The following is a 7113-nucleotide window of genomic DNA, read 5'->3' as shown; positions in this document are numbered from 1 at the left end:
TTGTCTCCACTTCCATTGAACCCTTTCTTTCTGACTACTCACTCTCTAGATTTCACTGGCATTTGCTCGACAGAATTTTTCTTCATCCAATGTGGCCCAACGAAAGCCAAAAGTTTGTACATCTCTGCCCTAGAATACAATCATGTAAGTGAGCTCTACCCTCAAGGGGAAATGAAGGAATTAGGTCAGGGCAAAGTTAACCGAGGGGGGGGGAGGTCCTCAGAATTCTGCCTGCTATACCATATGATTAAATTCTAGTCTATAGGAAGCTAATGGTAACTTATTCTAATTGCTCAGATCAAAATATTGAGTTGTTACCCTTGACCTCTCACTTGTTTCCACACTTCACTGATCAACTAGCAAATTATGTCAGCTCTAGTTCTAAAACGTGCTCAGAATTCAAGCATTTGTCATCACTTTGTGCTCCACTTTGGGCCAGTCACCATCTCTTTGGCCTATTGTTTCAGTCACCCATAGTGGCCTTTCCCCTCAGCATGTTTCCCCCTCCCCACAGTGTTGAAATTTATAAGTTTCTTTAACCTCTGAGCCATCTCTCCCATCTTTCTCTTTCTTTTTAAAAAAATTTTTTTTTTGTTTCATTTTTATTTATTTGAGAGTGACAGAGAGAGAGAGAGAGACAGAGACAGAGAATGGGCGCTCCAGGGCCTCCAGCCACTGCAAACAAACTCCAGATGCGTGTGCCCCCTTGTGCATCTGGCTAACGTGGGTCCTGGGGAATCGAGCCTCGAACCGGGGTCCTTAGGCTTCACAGGCAAGTGCTTAACCGCTAAGCCATCACTCCAGCCCCTCTTTCTTTTTTTTCTCTTTCTTTCTTTTCCTTCCTCCCCCATTTCCTTCCTTTCCTCCTTCTCTTCCTTTCTTTTTCTTCTTTTATTTTAGAAAGAGAGAGAGAGGGCTGGAGAGATGCTTAGTGGTTAAGCACTTGCCTGTGAAGCCTAAGGACCCCGGTTCGAGGCTTGATTTTCCAGGACCCACGTTAGTCAGATGCACAAGGGGGCTTACGCGTCTGGAGTTCGTTTGCAGTGGCTGGAAGCCCTGGTGCACCCATTCTCTCTCTCTCTCTATCTGCCTCTTTCTGTCTCTGTCGCTCTCAAATAAATAAAAATGAACAACAACAACAAAAATTAAAAAAAAAAAAAAAAAAGAAAGACAGAGAGAGACAGAAGGAGAGAGAGAAAGAGAAAGGGTGTGCCAGGGTATCAGCCACTGCAATCGAACTCCGGGTGCTTGAGCCACCTAGTGGACACGTGCCACCTTGCGCTTGACTTGCCTTGGTGCATCTGGCTTATGTGGGATCTGGAAAGTTGAACATGGGTCTCCCTTGTGCATCTGGTTTACTTGGGTTCTGAGGAATTGAACCAGGGCCCTTTGGTTTGCAGGCAAATGCCTTAACTGCTAAGCCATCATCTCTAGCCCTATATCTTCTACTTTTATGGTTTCAATCAGAAATATAACACACAGATTTTGTGGGGCTGCTGTTTTGAAGGTTATAGAGCCTTTAAAATTTATTTTTATTTTTATTTATTTACTCGGGAGCAACAGACAGAGAGACAAAGAGGCAGATAGATAGAGAATGGGCATGTTAGGGCCTCCAGCCACTGCAAACAAACTCCAGATTTATGAGCCACCTGTGCATCTGGCTTACATAGGTCCTGGGGAATCAAACCTTGAACCCAGGTCCTTAGGCTTCACAGGCAAGCGCTTAACCACTAAGCCATCTCTCCAGCCCCTATAGAGCCTTTAGGAGGTGGGGTGTGACTAGTGGAATTAGGTCGCTAGGAACAGGCCTGAGAAGTTTATACTCACTCCTGCTTCCAGTCTAGCTTTCCCTGTCTCCACGTTGGGTGTAAGTGGCACACTTCCTCTGCCATGAACTCCACCATTGCCTTCCCTGCTGTGATGAATTGCAACCCACAAAAACTGTGAGCAAACAAACAAAAACACACCTTTCTGGGACAGGAGAGAATGCTTGCTCAGTGGTTAAAGCCTGCCAGCCCAGGTTTGACTCCCCAAGTACTCGGGTAAAGCTAGATGCATAGGGTGGCACATGCATCTGGAGTTCATTGGCAGCAGTGGGGGCCCTTGTGCACCCATCTCACTTCCTCTCTGTTTTTCTCCTTGTAAATAGATAAATAAATTAAAAAAAAAAAAAAACAAAAAACACTAGGGCTGAGATTGGCTTAGCCATTAAGCGCTTGCCTGTGAAGCCTGAGGACCCCGGTTTGAGGCTCGATTCTCCAGGACCCACATTAGCCAGATGCACAAGGGGGCGCACGCATCTGGAGTTCGGTTTGCAGTGGCTGGAGGCCCTGGCATGCCCATTCTCTCTCTTTATCTGCCTCTTTCTCTCTCTCTCTGTCGCTCTCAAATAAGTAAAAATAAACAAACAAACAAAAAAAAAAAACACTAAACTTTTGCTGGGCATGGTGGCACACGCCTTTAATCTCAGCATTTAGGAGGCAGAGATAGGAGAATTGCTGAGAGTTTGAAGCCACCCTGTGACTACATAGTTAACTCCAGGTCAGCCTGGACCAGAGTGAGACCCTACCTCGAAAAACAAAAGCAAAAACAAACAAACAAACAAAAACTAAACTAAACTTTTGCCCTGTTTTTGTCAGGTCACAGCAACATGGGATTAGCTAATCCACCTTCCCTCCTTTCAATTTGTATTTATTTGCATGGCAGGGGTGGGGGACAGTTTCTTGCTGCTGCAAAGGAACAGTAGATACTTGTGCCACTTTTTGTGAGCACCGTATGTGGGCATCTTGGAAACTGAACCCAGGCAACAGTCTTGGCAAGCAAGCACATTTCAGTGCCCAGCCATCTTACAGTTTTACCTACACATCCTTAATTTTATCTCCTAGAACTTTTTTTTTTTTTTTTTTTTTTTTTTGGTTTTTCAAGGTAGGGTCTCACTCTGGCTCAGGCTGACCTGGAATTCACTATGTAATCTCAGGGTAGCCTCGAACTCACGGCGATCCTCCTACCTCTGCCTCCCGAGTGCTGGGATTAAAGGCGTGCGCCACCACGCCAGGCTCCTAGAACTTTTGTTTTTGTTTGTTTTTGTTTTTCGAGGTAGGGTCTCACTCTAGCTCAGGCTGACCTGGAATTCACTCTGTAGTCTCAGGGTGGCCTCGAACTCTCTTGGTGATCCTCCTACGTCTGCCTCCCAAGTGCTGGGATTAAAGGCGTGCGCCACCACGCCAGGCTCCTAGAACTTTTCATTAAGCAACATAGTACGTACATTTCACGATTTGTAACTTGTTTCTCTCTCTCACTAAAATGTAATGTAAACAGGAATTCTCTCTTCCTTCCTTGCTCTTGTTTCTTATTGTATCAATTGGGCATGCTTTATCCACAGTGTATCAAAATTGTTGAAAGAATAATACTAAGTGGGAGATATTGGGAGCTGAGGTATTCTGAGGTCTTTGTATTGTTTGGAAGGAGGTAACATTCATTAACTGTAGACTTTGCTAAGCCAAATTGCATACCATACTTTAAAAAAAATTATTTTATTCATTTATTTGAGAGAGAGAGGCAGTTAGAAAATGGGTGCACCAGGGCCTCTAGCCACTGCAAAGGAACTCCAGATGCATGCACCACCTTGTGCAGCTGGCTTACATGGGTACTGGGGAATCAAACCTGGGTCCTTAGGTTTCACAGGCAAGTACCTTAACCGCTAAGTATTCTCTCCAGCCCTGCATACCACACTTTTTTGTTTGTTTGTTTGTTTTTTAAGGTAGGGTCTCACTCTAGCCCAGGTTGACCTGGAATTCACTCTGTAGTCTCAGGCTGGCTTTGAATTTACTGCGATCCTCCTACCTCTGCCTCCTGAGTGCTGAGATTAAAAAGGTGTGAACCAGCATACCTGGTGCATGCTACACTTTGAAGGGTTAACATTCTGAGGACAAAAATAGAACTGTGACTTCAATGTCCATGATAAAGGGCAAAAGTTAAAAAAAAAATTTTTTTTTTGATTAAACCAATGGAAGGCAGGAAAGAAGAAAAAGCAGCCCACCATCATATATATATATATATATATATATATATATATAATGAAAAGCACATGGCTTCCTGATTTTTGTAGAATAATGAAGACCTTTAAATTTCCTCACAATCTTTCATAAACCATACAAATCAACAATGAAAGCAAATTAGATCGGCCCAGCTCTCACCTGCAGCATCATTCAGAGGCAGAGAAGACCTCAAACTTCAATTTACATGTAAATGGGAGATAAACATTTGAAACCCCAAGAGCTAGCTCTACAGCCCTATCCCAATAGAATCAGAGGGGTGGTGGAGAGAGCTGAGAGCTGCGGGGACCTAGCAGTGGCCAGACAGAATAGCATCCACTGTTGTTCTCATGAAGAACGAACAGATCGATTCTTATTGGGGAAACACCGAGGATACATGTGAGACCCGGTGGAGCACTGGCTGGCAGATGATCGAGGGGAACATTTGTGAAAATAATGCTATATTAGGACAAAAAAAAAAAAAGAAATTTTAGTTACTTAAAAAATGTAAACAATATTCTGTGAACACAATAATGACAGCAAAAATTATAACACAAAAGCAGAGCTGGAGAGATTCCATCTAAAAAAAGCCAAAACACAGGGCTGGAGAGATGGCTTAGCGGTTAAGCGCTTGCCTGTGAAGCCTAAGGACTCCAGTTCGAGGCTTGATTCCCCAGGATCCACGTTAGCCAGATGCACAAGGGGGGCCACACGTCTGGAGTTCGTTTGCAGCGGCTGGAGGCCCTGGTGCGTCCATTCTCTCTCTCTTTTTCCCTCTCTCTTTGCCTCTTTCTCTGTCGCTCTCAAATAAATAAATAAGTAATGAACAAAAAAATAAAACACATGCATGGGCTGGAGAGATGGTTCAGCAGTTAAAGGCACTTGCTTGCAAAGTCTGATGGCCTAAGTTCAATTCCCTAGGGCTTACGTAAAGCCAGATGCACAAAGTAGCACATGTGTCTGGAGTTTGTTTGCAGTGGCTAGTAGCCCTGGAGTACCCATTCATTCCTCTCTGTCTCTCTCTTAAATAAATAATTTTTAAAAAGGGTAATAAGGCCTGGGGAGATGGTTCAGCAGTTAAAGGTGCTTGCTTTCAAAACCTACTGACCTGGGTTCAATTTCCCAATACCCACAAAACCAGATGCACAAAGTAGCACATATGTCTAGAGTTTGTTTGCAGTGGCAAGAGGCCCTGGCACACCCATTCTTTCTCCCTTTCTCTCTCTAGTTAAAAACAAACAAACAAACAAAAAAACCTAAAAGGTTGGTCTCTCCCTTTCTCTCATAAATAAATAAAGGAATTGTATTACAACAAATACTGCAGTAATAAGGTAAATATCAATTAAAAAGTTAAAGAAGGGGCTAGGGAGGTTGCTCAGTAAAGTGCTTGCTGCTCAAGTCTGCATACCCAAGTTTGATCCTCAGACCCCATATAGACAGATGTGGTGGTAGGCTTCTGTAGGTCCAGCGCTGTGACAGCAAGATGGGAGTTGGAGACAGAGGAATTTTCCAGAAGTTTCCCCAAGTGCAGCAGAAGAACAACAGCCGCATGAGATCCAGAGAAACTCTGCCTCAAATGAGTTGGAATGGCAAAGAGGCCGGACTAAAAGTTGTCCTCTGACCTCCACATGCATGCCATGATACGCAAGGGGCCGCATTTGTCTGGAGTTCGTTTGCAGCGGCCGGAAACCCTGGTGTGCCCATTCTCTCTCTCTCTCTCTCAAATAAAAATAAAATAAATATACTAAAACAAAATTAAATCTGGGTGTGGTGGTGCATGTCTTTAATCCCAGCACTCAGGAGACAGAGGTAGGAAGGATCACCAAGAGTTCAAGACCACCCTGAGACTACAAAGTGAATTCCAGGTCAGCCTGAGCTAGAGTGAGACCCTACCTCGAAAAACAAACAAAAAAAAAACAAAACAAAAAAAAAAAAAGGAACTGAAGAAGTATGATCAGAGTTTGGGCTAGAGAGATGGCTCAGCAGTTAAAGGTGTTTGCTTACAAAGCCTGGGATTGATTCCCCAGTATCCACATAAAGCCAGATGCCTGGTGTACAAAGTTCATCTGGAGTTCGTCTGCAGTGACTGGTGGCCCTTGTATGCCCATTCCTTCTTGCTCTATCTTTCTACTTGCAACATATATGTGTGTGTGTGTGTGTATGTGTGTGTGTGTATATCTTTTTAAAGTATGATCAGAAAAAAGGGCTGTAAAGATGGTTTAGCAGTTAGAGCACTTGCCTGCAAAGCCAAAGGACCTAGGTTCGACTTCCCAGGACCCACATAAGCCAGATACACCAGGGGGTGCATGCATCTGGAGTTTGCAGTGGCTGGAGACCCTGGCGCTCCAATTCTCTGGCTCCCCTCTCTCTGCCTATTTCTGTATCTCTCTATCTGCCTATTTCTAGATCTCTCTCTCTCTCAAATAAATAAAAATTTAAAAAATATGATCAGAGTTTTATGAATTAGACAATAGGAAAAAAAAGGTATTTGTAGGTGGAGATGGTCAGGTCAAGTGCCACGCTGTTTGGGCCATGGGCTGGAAAAGTCGCTCCCTGCCCTGTCCTGGCACCCACAGCTCTTCACCATCCTTCACTCCGATCTTTGAAGCATGACTGCCTGTTTGCTCCCCCAGTTTCCTGTGTTTCCCTCTCCCTGCCCTGCCTAGCACTGAAGCCTGAAGCAAGATGTGCCCAAGCTTAAACCCAAGCAGTGCCATGGGAGGCAGCGAGGTCTTGGTTCACTTCGCTCTAGTTTCTCCACTTGATCTCACCCTTGTCCGTAGGAAGACAGGATGATCACAGCAACACAGAGGCTAAGAGGCCTTAACACAAAATCTTGCTTACAGGAATCTGAAACTCCTACCAGGTGTGTGGAAGAACTATGACAGGCTTGGGTCTATCTTAGAACTTTTGTTGTTTTTCAAGGTAGAGTCTCACTCTATCCCAGGCTGACCTGGAATTCACTACGTAGTCTCAGCGTGGCCTCAAATTCACAGCAATCTTCCTACCTCTGCCTCCCGAGTGCTGGGATTAAAGGAGTGCACCACCACGCCCGGTGCCCAGTTCAAAAAATGTTAAA

The sequence above is a fragment of the Jaculus jaculus genome, chromosome 10 (assembly GCF_020740685.1).
Source record: "Jaculus jaculus isolate mJacJac1 chromosome 10, mJacJac1.mat.Y.cur, whole genome shotgun sequence".
Classification (NCBI taxonomy): domain Eukaryota; kingdom Metazoa; phylum Chordata; class Mammalia; order Rodentia; family Dipodidae; genus Jaculus; species Jaculus jaculus.
The sequence above is the reverse complement of the archived record's forward strand: the minus strand, read 5'-3'. Positions refer to the sequence as shown.